The 13,321-nt window shown below is 45.6% G+C and overlaps 1 protein-coding gene and 1 long non-coding RNA gene across 5 annotated transcripts in view; one reads left to right on the top strand and one right to left on the bottom strand.

Annotated features, from left to right (window-relative positions):
* Positions 1 to 512: 512 nt before the first annotated feature.
* On the bottom strand, positions 513 to 7,525 carry LOC142496702 (uncharacterized). Of its 2 annotated transcripts, none has more exons than XR_012802086.1 (2): positions 6,948 to 7,525; positions 513 to 1,433 (listed from the first exon to the last, which is right to left on the bottom strand). It is a non-coding gene; the product is annotated as an uncharacterized LOC142496702 (long non-coding RNA). The 2 variants fall into 2 exon arrangements; XR_012802087.1 differs by having other exon boundaries at positions 4,839 to 7,525.
* The window catches only part of MTOR (mechanistic target of rapamycin kinase), a 130,202-nt gene continuing 123,944 nt past the window's right edge, over positions 7,064 to 13,321 (top strand). For all 3 annotated transcript variants that reach the window (XM_075603483.1, XM_075603485.1, XM_075603484.1), the window contains exon 1: positions 7,064 to 7,175. The gene's annotated coding sequence lies outside the window, so the exon portion shown is untranslated. The remainder of the gene's footprint in view (positions 7,176 to 13,321) is intronic.

The raw sequence follows: 13,321 nt of genomic DNA on the forward strand, positions 1-13,321 counted from the left end.
AGAAGTGCAGGAGAAGAGTAACTGGAAATGGAGTTAACCCCTCGGATGCCCGTGGTAGTGGGACGCCTGCGCGTGATGTGCCTTACCCGTGACGTCATGGGGCAGAGCCTGAGTGAGATCCGCGTGGTGTCCCCCAACCTGGTAGAGCGGCGAGCATCAGCCGCTTTGTCACGGGACACGTCGCGGGGGCGGGGCCTAAGCGCGGGACATGCGGTGTCCCCCCAACCTGGTAACGCGGCGCGAGTCCGAGACCAACGGACAATCCTCACAGAGACGGAGAGAGAAATGGAGGGAGAGACAGAGGGGTACAGTGGAGTTGACAGAGAGGGTGAGACAGGAGGAGAGACAGAGAGACAGGAGGGAGACGGAGAGACAGAGGGGTACAGTGGAGTTGACAGAGAGGGTGAGACAGGAGGAGAGAGAGGTGAGTGTGGAAGAGAGGTGAGCGGGGGAAGATAAATATTACTTTGTTGCTTACATCTTTGGATCTGCCAGCTGTGAATATCATCCTCTATAACCATAACATTTTTATTAAAAACAGAAACATAGCCATTGTGTAAGTCAATTTTTTGTTACTATACATTTTACAATTAAAAAAAACAAAAAAAAAAACACCTTTTAACACGTTGTGTTCAGTTAATATACAAATTAAACCTTTAAGAGTAACCACTGTAAAATAAATATACAAATCTACAGAACTAAATAGCTGCATGCTTGGCCTGTACTGATTTTATCACCAAAGTGTTAATCTCCTGCCTTAATAATAATTCAGGCACAGGGTCCAGTTCTCGCGTGTAAGGTAATATACTGTTTAAATAAGCATCATCATCATCTGCACCGTTCTTCTCTGATCCCTCCATGAACAGCATTTTTCGATCCTCTATTTTTACCATCTTCTTGTGTAACTCCAGGCGTGTCTTTTTTCCCCCCCTTTTTTGATGGATTTGGAACCGATTCAAGCGATGTTGGTGCATCGCACATGCTATCGTCAATGGTGCTGAGCTCTACCAATTCTTCCTGTGGTACAGCTTCAACAACCACATTTGATGACGTTGATGCCGGAGTCATTTGTGGACCAAGAAAATCAAGCTGCTTAAAATGTGGCCAGGCGGACGCCCTTTGACTGCTGCTTGGCCCTGCATCGCCGGGACGTGGGATTTCCCCTTTTTTTAAACTCTCTACGATATAAATCCCTGAAGTTTTCCCCATTTGGACTTTAATTAGTCGGCTACAAAAATAATATTTAGAAATTATTAGTAAACAAATATTAAAATGAGATAAGTTATGTTAACCATATTAACTAATTTAAATAAAGAGATCAATAGCAGAGTTGCATCGCCTCCCTCGTTGTAGAGGGATTGGACCTCCTATCCCGTCAGAGGGTAGGGGAGAAGAGGACGGCCTGTTGGGGACTCAAGGCCCTTGGGTCAGCTCTGTGGATGAGAAAATTAAAGGATGGTGTATCAATTAAAAAACAAGTACAAACCGTAGGATAGACACTTGTTGTAGCCCGAGTTCATGACGCACAGAGACTGCACGTGGGGACATACCCTGCTCCAGAAAGGGCACTCATAGGATGGAGGCGCTGCAGCCGCGATGAGACACCATGCCCTGCAGCTGCTCCCGCACACCATCCCGTGGAACAGAAGAATCTCCTGTACTGACAGGTGAGCATCAGCACCAGTATCAGTATAAGTAAGATCTCATTGAGGGAGGGGGAATAGGTGCTACATTTCTATTACACTACTTTATAAGCTGTTAAAAATTTCGTAAAACATACATTTGCTTTTCTACTTACATGATACATTCATTGCCTCGCTAATCTCTCTCCAGAGCCTATCATTCACTTGACGATCGTGGTAATTGTGAGACTGCTGGTTCTACAATGCATCTCTTTTAAAATATTAATCCGATCAGAAGATCAATGCTGGCTTTATCCACAGTTCTATATGTATTCCTTAATAGTAAAGATTTTCTGATTAATAAAATATTGTATACTGTGAAACCAGTAAATCTCAGTCACAGCACTACTGAGACACACCTAAAGCCACGTTTTAAGTCACTAGGTGTCAGCATGTACTGTTGTGCTACACGATTAGCTATGCTCTCTGATTGGGTGCAATAGAAGCTATATGATTGGCTTATAGCAATTTCACATGGTGAGAACGTCGCTGTAAAAATTAAATTCTATTGATAACGATTTTGGTTCGCTATGTCGCGCCAACTATAGGCGCACGCGACGGATTCAATACACTTGTTTTGACACAACGTTGACGGTACTATAAGCGCGGCCTTACAGATCGCTTTAGGTGGAGCCAACGCACTCCGTGCCCAGGAAGCTGCTATCGCACTCCGTGCCCAGGAAGCTGCTATCGCTCCTGTAGAGTGGGCTTTAAAAACCCAGTTGGAACAGTGCTGTCTAAAACGTTATAAGCTCGTGCAATACAGTTTGTGATTCATATAGCCGCAGAAGAGACCGATTCAGCACTTTCCTGAAGCCTAGAGAGAGCGAAAAAGGGTGTGTGTGCCGATTATGCACATTTTAAGTGAAACTTCTTTGTCTTTTGTCACAGAAATTGTATTGGTGATGGTGATGTTTTTAATTAAAAATCAAAACACAATTTCGGTGCCAAAACGCAAAGAAGTTTGACTTAGAACACGCGTGCGCGGCACAAACCCTGTTTTAGCTATTTGCACTTCTATATTTATAGTAACTGAATTCCTTGTGTGTGTTGCTTCTGCGCATACATGTGGCGCCGGCACACCGAGCCAGTGGCTACTTCGCAGGCATGCCAAGCCGGCGAGTGGGGGAAGGGGCTACCAACACCGTCGTTGCCTTCTGTCACCATGAAGGCGATTAAATGCAAGGGAAATTTTGGTACTGTAGGTGCCAGCAAAAAAGTTTCACTTCAAAAGTTTGTCGGGTTTCCTGAAGTAAAAATGTATTTAAAGGGTGCCCTAACATCCAAATTGAATGATGTTTTCTTGAGAGTAGCAATAGGGCAAAAAGAAGGAATAATTACATAATTCATGTGGAAAGAGCTTTCTACTTTCGGTGTCAACTAAGGCGGAATTTTTATTGACAACTTCGTCCTGATGCAATCTGAAAAAGTGGAGGTGTGCAGGAGAGGGGTTGTGGCCCCCTGAACTTTCTGGGTGATGGTACAGCCATAAAGAAGACTACTGTTTCTGTGATTGTCCTGATGGAAACGCCAGCCAAACGTTTCATTAAGGCCTTAACTAAGGCTTGTAAGATAATTGAGAGATCCCACTAAGGTGATTTTTGGTCTCTCAATTGAACAGTAACATCAACAGATGCTCTGCTATTGAATACTGCAATAAGGCGCTTAAAAGGAGGATGGGTCCTTATACTTTGTCAAATCCTTCTTGCATGAATTCCCACAGATGAATAATTTGTATGTCTAATTCCAGGTGGGATCTCTTGCAACACTGAAAATATTTAACATATACGGTTATGTATCTTAAAGAGATCACTTATTATTTGATGTGTCAAGTGTCTTTAAATAAGCCTGTTGGAAGGCCAAACGAGTGTGAAGATGTAGCCAATGTTGTTGCACCCGCTGGCGTGCTCCCATGGGTGAAACAGCGTGTTGGCCCTACCCCCTCATGCAAGGCCAATTCAAAACAATGGCCGCTTCTCCTGCAAGTGCATTATGTATGTCCGTTGCAGTGCACCAGTAGGAACATCTGTAGAGAAAGATTCCCGGATTTGGATCGTCCCCCATTGGAGCATGTCTGGAGAAGATGGTCCACAGCTACAGTAGATTGATCAGGTCCATGGAACATGTCCCCATGACCAAAATGTGGCTACCAGAATCACTACTGCTTGATGTTTCGTACAACTAATGGCAGCTGTGGAACTGGAAGAGACAAGGTAAGCCAATAAAAAAAATCCTCCTTGATTGTCAAAGCACGCTGATGCTTTGCTAGAAGGCGGAACCACCTTAAGAAGAATGGTGTAATCTTGGTGTTTAAGAGGCCATGAGGTCTATGACCGCAAGCCCCACATCTCTATTATGATCTTGAAAATGGACATGCTCAGAGGCCATTCCCCTGGACAAAGTTTAAGCTGAGAAAATCTGCTTGCATGTTGTTTTCACCTTCAGGTAAGTGGCAGAGATAAGAGATCAACATCCCCTTTCCCAACCAATCATCATTGCTTCCAGCATGGCCCAACAGCTTCTTGTTCCTACTTGTTTATATACTGTAGGTCATGTCAATGTTCCAAATTGGCAAACGGGGTTCAGTTGATAATAAGTAGTTTTTTTGTACAGTATGATCATACTCATTCAAAAGTCTACAAGACTCTCTCTGCCAGAGAGTGTCCAGGCAGCAACCTTTATACATTTTTGGTTCCTTTGTCTAAACTGTTACTAGGCAGATTACACTAACCACTCCTTAATTCTTAAACCAATCATCTTACAGCTCATTAAACTTTGTTTGAACTGGCCTCAAACAGCCGTGAATAGGTACCTGGTACTCACTAACACAAGAATATAGACGTCACTTTAGGCAGTCGTAAATCTACTTAGAAGCGAAATCCTCCCATCTATACCAGACACACATTCCGTCATACAAAATGGAAACTGAACATCACTTTCAATTCTTCTCCAGAGACCCCCTGTAGAGGGAGAGGGGGATTGGCCCGGTATTAAAGGGGTTGCACCCCATATGGCCACCCCCTGACCTCACTGGGGAGGCAAGGGGTTAACTGGACTGCGGTCCAGTAATGTGTTTTTTCCCTGCTTCAGCCCCCAAATGTGTATTCCCCTGTAACCATGTATTTTTCCCAAACCAGTGTCTGCACCAACACTCACACAGGGATCCGTTCAGGAGTAGAAGGGTTAATAGTTAGGAAGTGATTATAGCCCTTTGTTCCATTTTCCTGCCTTTACAGGCTCCAGTTTGCAGCTCCCCATAGGTCGCCATTGCAGCTCCATACAATCCTATGGTGAATCCGGCAATTTGGGCCCGTTTCCGTAGAAGACCTGTAGGTGGCGCCCGAGGAGGAGCGGCGGTTCCCCATTGTAAGTCAATGGAGCCATTCATTTCAATGGGGATTCCTCGACGCTGACCTCCAGGAACGGGTTGGCAGCCATCCAAACCGCAGACCGCAGAAGCAGATACATTATCTAAAAAAGAGCTTTGATCACTACCCGGTCAAGTTCAATCACAATTGGCGTGGGAAACTTAGGTTCTACGGCACCCAGGAATAAAATTCTTTTTGCCCCTAGACCCTAGGAACCCCCACACTCGACCACCACCGGGTCCGAGAATGAAGGACCCCCGTAAAGGGTCGCACTCGCAACAAGGGTCGCGCCATTAACTCTAATGGGAGTGGTGGTCCCATTGAATCCTACTGCGGCGCCGGCCCATGCATTTCCTAGGGAGGCACCGGCCATATTGATTCAATGGAAGAAAGCCGCGTGGCTTTAAAACGGCTAAGTCCGAAAGGGTAAAAAGTGTAAGCCCATATCTCCGGTTCTGTAAGTACCAGAGGGCTGAGATTTTGGTTGCAGGTAGTCACTGTTCCGGCATGACTGCAGGGCCATTTCCAGCCCTCTCCGATCAACCAGACGGAGTATGGGCAAATGTGTAAATTGTGGTTTTCCCATTGACTTCATTGGCGGAGTTGCTCCATTGAAAGCTTATAGCGGCGGAGCCCGTTGAATTCAATGGGAGAGTGAAAAGCAGAGATTTATTTTAGCTATAGCGGAGAATCCTGCATTAAAGTTAATAGGGGATTTTAACTTGTTTTTGGTATCTCCGGTTCTGGGGGTCGTGGAGGGCTGAAATTTGACCACTATGGCAAGGGTCCTCCGGCATGAGGACCTGGCAAATTTCGGCCCGCTCAGACCCCCAGAACGGATTATTTTAATATACAGAGATATTGGAAATTGTACTGTATTTCAAAGCGGGGATAAAAGCCCGCGAAAGTTATGGGCTCTGTTTAATACTCAGGAGGGCGACCCATTGTCTACAACAGACCCCCTGATTAAAGGTTCAGCCACTCTGGCTGTATACATTAGGGCGGAGAAACGGAGGGCTTGAGTGGTCTGTAAGTGCTATAATTCACACCTACAGACAAAGGATTTCCTGACCAAATGCAGGTCTGGTAGACATGTAGGCGCCCTGACTTTTGTGTGGGGCTAAAGAAATGAGACCCCAAGGGCCAGAAGTACGCATGTGCCAACTAGCTGGGGGACATGATCTATCAATGTTCCCACGTTAGAGATTGGATGCAGTTAATTGTTCTCCAATGCCTGGCACTCAATGACAGGGTATAGGACTGGAATCACATATAAACCAGTGTCAGTCCTATGCTCAGAGTCTTCGATTTTACCCACTACTTGATGCCTGATTGCTGTAGGAATTGCCAATCTTGTACCTGATTGCTTTATTACCCAACCCCTAAGAAAGTGTTATAACTTGTCTGTTATTTGTATTATCTTGTGTGTTCACCTATCTAGGAATAAACTATCTTTATTATATCTAAGTCGTGTTCAATTCAACCCAGTTATTTTGGTGTGTTTTATAACCTATCACTAGCTACCGTGAGCCCCCCCCCCCCCCCAGTCCATTTCAGTAATATATCAACAGTAACTTCATTTTGCAATATTATTTAGTCAGTCACCACTGTCCAACTGTTGAATCTGAAATTGGCCTAATAGGTGGCACGCAGAAGACCTTTGAGCTTTTAATATGGCTCTTAGTACCAAGATATTTAAAGGAAGAATGCACTGCCCTTGGAGACCATGAACCCTGTACTAATTGGCTTCCGGTGTCCAGCAAAGAATCTGTAATGACTCCCTTTTGGTAACTGTAGATTGCCTGGGATCACCACTATCAAAGATCACGTGTCCAATGTTAGATCTTTTCTGGAATTTGTTGGTTGCAACAACAAAAAACCTCACTCACCTCCCTACCTACCTGGCTGCTCCCCTCCATAGCTACTTCTCCCGCAGATGTCCCACTTAACACTGCCCTGTTCTGACTCCCTCAGCTGCAGGCAGAAAGCAGAACCTCCGCTGCTACATGCGCGTAATCACGTGACCCGGTGATGTCACGCTGACGTCAGAAGGCCCGCCCTCGGAATGGGAACCGGGCACCACGGAGGAGGAGGGGGGAGGAGACGCTTTGCTGGCCGCGGTGGGGTGAGTGGGGGGTGCAAGAAGAAAAGGATACCGGAGCAGACTATTGAGGGGGGAGAGGAAGCCAGGCGGTGGTAGAGGGGGGGGGGAGAGAGAATATTGCGGGGAGGGAGCGTCTCTGCTTCCTTTTACCTGCAGAACGGTAGCGCTATGCATTCTGGGGGAGTGACTTTACTTTTCGCCGTGGCTGGCAATCGCCGTCGAAAAGAGCAAAGTGGCGTCCCAGAATGCTGAGCGAGCTGCTCTGCAGGTAGGAGGAGGAAGAAACGCTCTGCAGGGAATGGGGAAGACGTTCTGCAAGGCGCGGGGGGGTCGCAGTGCGATGCTCTGCGGGGGCGGCCATGTTGATTTGCGTTCCGTGATTTTGCGACAGTTTGCGTTCCACTGCAGCTATTTTTTACGACAGTGTTTGGGTCGTGCTGATATAATACTCCCCAGACTATTGATATTGTTGTACATACACGTAATTAGTAATAGCATTATAATAATATATACATCATACTATTGGTATTATTAAACACACACTTCTATCATCATTATTATTAAGGTGACCTTTTTTGAAAGTGACGAAATACAAAATTATTAATCATTTCACTCATGCACCCCCCTTTCTCTCACCCAACTCTCCACCCGCCCTCTGATCCCACTGTCCCCCTCTCACATTCCCCTCTCACTCCTCCACCCACTCACTCCTCCACCCACTCACTCCTCCACCCACTCACTCACTCAATGTCCCCCTCTTCTCACACACACAGCTCCCCCCCCACATGACACACACAGCTCCCCCCCCCACAAGACACACACAGCTCCCCCCCTCCACAAGACACACACAGCAACCCCCCCTCCACAAGACACACACAGCTCCCCCCCTCCACAAGACACACGCAGCTCCCCCCCCCCCTCCACAAGGCACACACAGCTCCCCCCCTGCACAAGACACACACAGTCCCCCCCCACAAGAAACACACAGCTCGCCCCCCCCCCCCCACAACACACACACATTGCTCCCCCCGAAGCCACACACAGCCCCCCCCACAAGACACAAACACACACAGCTCCCCCCCGAAGCCACACACATACAGCTCCCCCCCCCCCCGAAGCCACACACACACAGTCCCCCCAGACGCACACACAGATCCCCCCCAGACTCACACACAGCTTCCCCCCCCCCCAGACACGCATACAGCACCCCCCCAGAGGCGCACACAGCTCCCCCCCCCCCCAGACGTGCACACAGCTCCCCACCCCCAGATGCGCACACAGCTCCCCCCCTAGAAGCGCACACAGCTCCCCCACAGCCTCCTCAGGCACGCACACAGCTTCCCCCCCCTCGAGACGGACACAAAGAAAAGAACACACAAATTTGACCATTGGGATGACGGGACTGGGAAGGCCTCGCGCTGTTCCTGTTGACGGATGTGGACGTTGGGCCTGCCTTCCGGGGGCGGGTCTGACGCTGCTAGCGGAGGAGTTATTAGTGGACGCCGAGCTGCTACAGTAGCAGCGAGGGAATCAAACATCACATATGTTCCGCTTTTGAAATTGCTGCGCCAAGAAGTTTGGAGCTGCAATTTAAAAACCGGTACAAATGAGACGTTTTACTCACCCGTTCGGGACAAGGCCTCAAACTCGTACTGTCCCGGTCAAACCAGTACATATGGTCACCTTAATTATTATATTTTTTATTTAGTTATAAAAATGTTTTACCAGGAAGTAATACATTGAGAGTTGCCCCTCATTTTCACGTATGTCCTGGGCACAGAGTTATAACAATACATGGTTACATTAAAAGAAAAGGAGGTTATACAGTCAATTCACAGACATTTTATGGACAGATAGAGTTGAAAAATTGGGTATAGGGGATAAAAGTGCTGGTGAGTTTCAGATTGAAATAGAGAAGCTTTAACATCACCAAACATCAGCGAACGGCTCGCACCCTTTAGCTGCCTTTCGGTGTGATACACACACACACACACACACACACACACACACACACACACACACACACACACACTGTGTGTATGTGTATATATATATATCACATACACACACACACTTCATACGTCGGTGTATGTATATATGCATGCATGCATGGATATCTTTATATAGCGCCCACAGTCCCACAGTGTAGTCGGCACTTTACAAAGACAATACAATACAGGGAATTATAATACAATAAGCGCAGCAAAGTCAGACAATAGGAAAGGAAATCCCTGCCCCGGAGAGCTTACAATCTAAGTTGTGTGTTGGGAGACTCACAGAGACTGCAGGTGAGGGAATAAGTGCAGTAGATGGCAGTGCTTGGTCACAGTGGTTGGTAGGAGTGATTGTGGGTCAATAGCCATGAGTCCAGGCTACTGGGATGCTTCACTTTAGAGGGGAGTTTTAAGGTTTGTTTTTAAGGTGGGGAGAGTAGGAGCACGGCGTTTACCGAGTCTGAGGGAGTCCCACAGGTAAGGAGCAGTGAGGGAAAGGGGTTTAAGGTGAGAGAGCAGTAGAAGTGCAAGAGGTAGAGAGGAGACCGTTATGGGTAGAGGGCAGGAGACGAGCAGGGGCATTGCGAGAGATTAAAGCGTATATGTAGGAAGAGCAGATAAGTGGAGAGACTTAAACGTAAGGCTGAGAACTGTGTAGGTGATCCGAAATTTGAGAGGGATTTAAGGAGGAGTTGAACAGAGACTGTTTTGGTAAAAAGTGAAATTATTCTAGTAGCCGAATTTTGGATAGATTGTAAGGGAGGTGTGTGTGTATATAGTGATGTCTCCGTCACAGCGTAGGATCTTATGTTCCAGATTAAGGCAGGAAACTTAGTATTTCTCTATATGGGGTTTATTTACAGGGTTAAATAATACACTAACAGCCCCACCGTCCCATTAAGTCAAAACAAATCATAAAATAAATGCCTACTTCTCTTAGGAGACTAACTACACATTCAGCTTCAACCCTTACTAACTGGATGGACAATTAAGCTAGTTACCATCCCAAAACAGGTACTATTATAGCTAAACATATACAGTCTCTGCTCACAGCAATATAGCATTTCTCTTATCTGTTTCTCCAAGGTTATGGAGCAGATGTCCTTGCTTCAGCACAGTCTCGCGTCCTTCCTTCCTATGGGAGCACAGCCCCACGAGAGCTCAGAGAATCTCTCTTCTGTAAGTCCAGTGTTAAGGACAGGACATCCCTGCTTCAGTACGGTCTCGCGTCCTTCCTTTTTCCTGGGATTAACAACCCAGGCAGTCCCAGCAGGCTCCGACTGTGCCAGCTTCCACAGCTGGGGAGAACTCGTCTCTGTCCCCCTTCTCTGGGAACAGCAGTCTCTCTTATTGTTTAGTCACTTCCTGACTTTTAAAACACCTTGTGCAATCAGCCTGCTCAATTAGTTTGCAGCTGCTGCTGGCTTCTCTAGGGGAATTAACACTCTGTACGCTGGAAAGTCCCATAACTGCCCAATTCTAGCACTTAGAGACAGTGATTGTATCACTATATATATATATATATATATATATATATATATATATATATATATATATATATTATCTTACAACCTCACTGCTACCTTCTTATGTACATGGATCATAAGCTCTTCACCCGTTCTTTCCAGGAAATTTGTCTGATGCCTCAAATGGTAACATTTTCACTCCCAGGTTTCCCCAAATGGTTTTATGGTTTTTTTTTTTTTCTATTCGCGCCAAAACAGCTGATTGGGTTGAAATTCCCCATTGAAAATATTCTGAACGGCTATTTTGGACAATCTAGAATTTACCCCCTTAATGTTTTATAGCTCGTGAAATTAAATGGGGAATACTGTGATCATAGCAGATAAAAACAATTATTGGCTGGAGTCCTCTCAGAGAAGAGCTTTCAATATAAAGAGGAGAATTGTATATAAACCTCTTTGCGGGTGGGATATTATTATTATCATCGTTTATTTGTAAAGCACCAACATATTCTGCAGCGTGGTACAATGGGGGGGGGGGGGGTACAGAGGTTTGAGAATGACATAAAGAGTTAAATACAAATAAGGTTAAAGAGATAATGAGGACCCTGTCCCTTACAATCTTATAAAAGGATATAGTGGCTGCTAAATGTGGTGTAGAGTATAACTCAAGTTGAACCATTGTTCAGCGCAACAGCTGATCCCATTAAGGTTTGAGGGTGGGGATGTTAGGGGGTGCTGCATAGAGTGGAGATTGCTCCAGCCGCACAGCTGGTCCTAATCATACATTATCATTAATATACTTCAGTAGACCAACAACCGAATTCTTTGTAGATATAAGGTTCAAAAGTATTGAAGCCCGCCAATGGTTCTTCAGAAGAAGCGATTTTGTGAGGTCTGCAACGTTGGTGTACAGCCACATCCATAAAGAAGTCTCATATTGGTTCTTTAAAGAGCAAAGGATCTAGTAGCACCTGCATTTTAACAATAAAGAAAATGGACACACTAGGAGAGGGAAAGTGCTTCTTGTTTGCCATGAATTTCTATGCATGGTAGCCTATAATAACCGATAAGTCTCTAGGTCAGTGTTTCCTAATGCCAGTCCTCAGGGAACCCCAACAGGTCAGGTCTTACGGAGATCCCTGCTCCAGCACAGGTGGCTCAGCCAAAATGACTGAGCCGCTGATTGACTCACCTGTGCTGGAGCAGGGATATCCTTAAGACCTGACCTGTTGGGGTCCCCTGAGGACTGGAGTTGGGAAACACTGCTCTATGGCAAGGGTTGTCAACTTCAGTCCTCAAGGGCCACCAATAGGTCAGGTTTTAAGGATATCCTTTCTTCAGCACAGGGGGCTCAATTAGTGGCTTAGTCAATGATTGAGCCATCTGTGGTGAAGCAGGGATATCATTAAAACCTGACCTTCTGGTGGCCCTTGAGGAGTTGTTGACTACCCTTGTGCTAGGCCAATATGGATATTAGATTGTTCATGTTTTATGGTGGTTTGACTTGGAGTCTAGCTGCAAACTGTGGCTCCTTTTCATGGATCAGCGTGAGAGTTTGTCATACATATAATTTATTGCATTTACTTTTCTGGTGTGTTCTAAAGAAGAAGATAGTGATTCTCAAATACACCTACTAACTCAATGACAAATATCCATACTGCTTCATAACCCCTTCACTGCCGGAGGGGTCAGTGCAAAATGACATTGCAAAGCTGTCAAAAGATCTTTAATATAGGTAGTACTCGCTTACCGACGGGTGCCTTAGTACTTCACCAATGGCCAGAGTTGGGCCTATGCAGAAATAGTAATAAGCATAATAATTTTGTCATTCAAAGTCTACCCTCTGCAAAGCTGGGGTGATGCTGCAGGACATATGTTGGACCAGATTTATATATATAAAAAAAAAATCCCATTAAAGCACTGTGATTATATATATATATATATATATATATATATATATATATATATAATATATTTAAAAAATGAATAGACGATACCGTTCTGTGGCTAACGAAATGCTTTTATTTGTGTGAGCTTTCGAGATACACTGTTCTCTTCTTCCGGCGGTTCTTCAATGAATAAAGCAAGGTTTAACTTCAAAACAGTGCATCTTGGAATGGAATCTTGGACACCACTGACCTGCTAAACAAACTGAATGCCATTAGCCCCCTCCCAACAGTAACACTACTAGCAACCATATAAAGTCACTTTACACAAACATCCCCCACAAAGATGGGATTTCAGCCTGCAGATACTTTCTGGGACCTCAGGAGCCACTCACAGAGACTGTGACTAAATGCATCAAATTTATTCTGACCCATAACTACTTCACATTTGGAAATGACACATACCTCCAGACAACCGGGACCGCTATGGGCGCTCGGATGGTGCCACAGTATGCCAGTCTTTTCTGCGCAAAACTGGAAAGTGACTTTCTTTCCACCTGTCAATTGAAACCCCTTACTTACCTTCGCTACATCGATGACATCCTCCTGATTTGGACCTCTGGTGAACAGGACCTCTTACAGTTCCATGAGAACTTCAATACGTTCCACCCGACCATCAACCTCAAACTCACCCATTCCAAGTACGAAGTATATTTCCTAGACACCACCATTACTATAAAGAACAACCAACTACAGACGTCTGTATACCGCAAACCTACAGACCGAGCCAGCTGTTTGAGGGACAACAGCTTCCACCCGAC

The sequence above is a fragment of the Ascaphus truei genome, chromosome 6 (assembly GCF_040206685.1).
Source record: "Ascaphus truei isolate aAscTru1 chromosome 6, aAscTru1.hap1, whole genome shotgun sequence".
Lineage (NCBI taxonomy): Eukaryota > Metazoa > Chordata > Amphibia > Anura > Ascaphidae > Ascaphus > Ascaphus truei.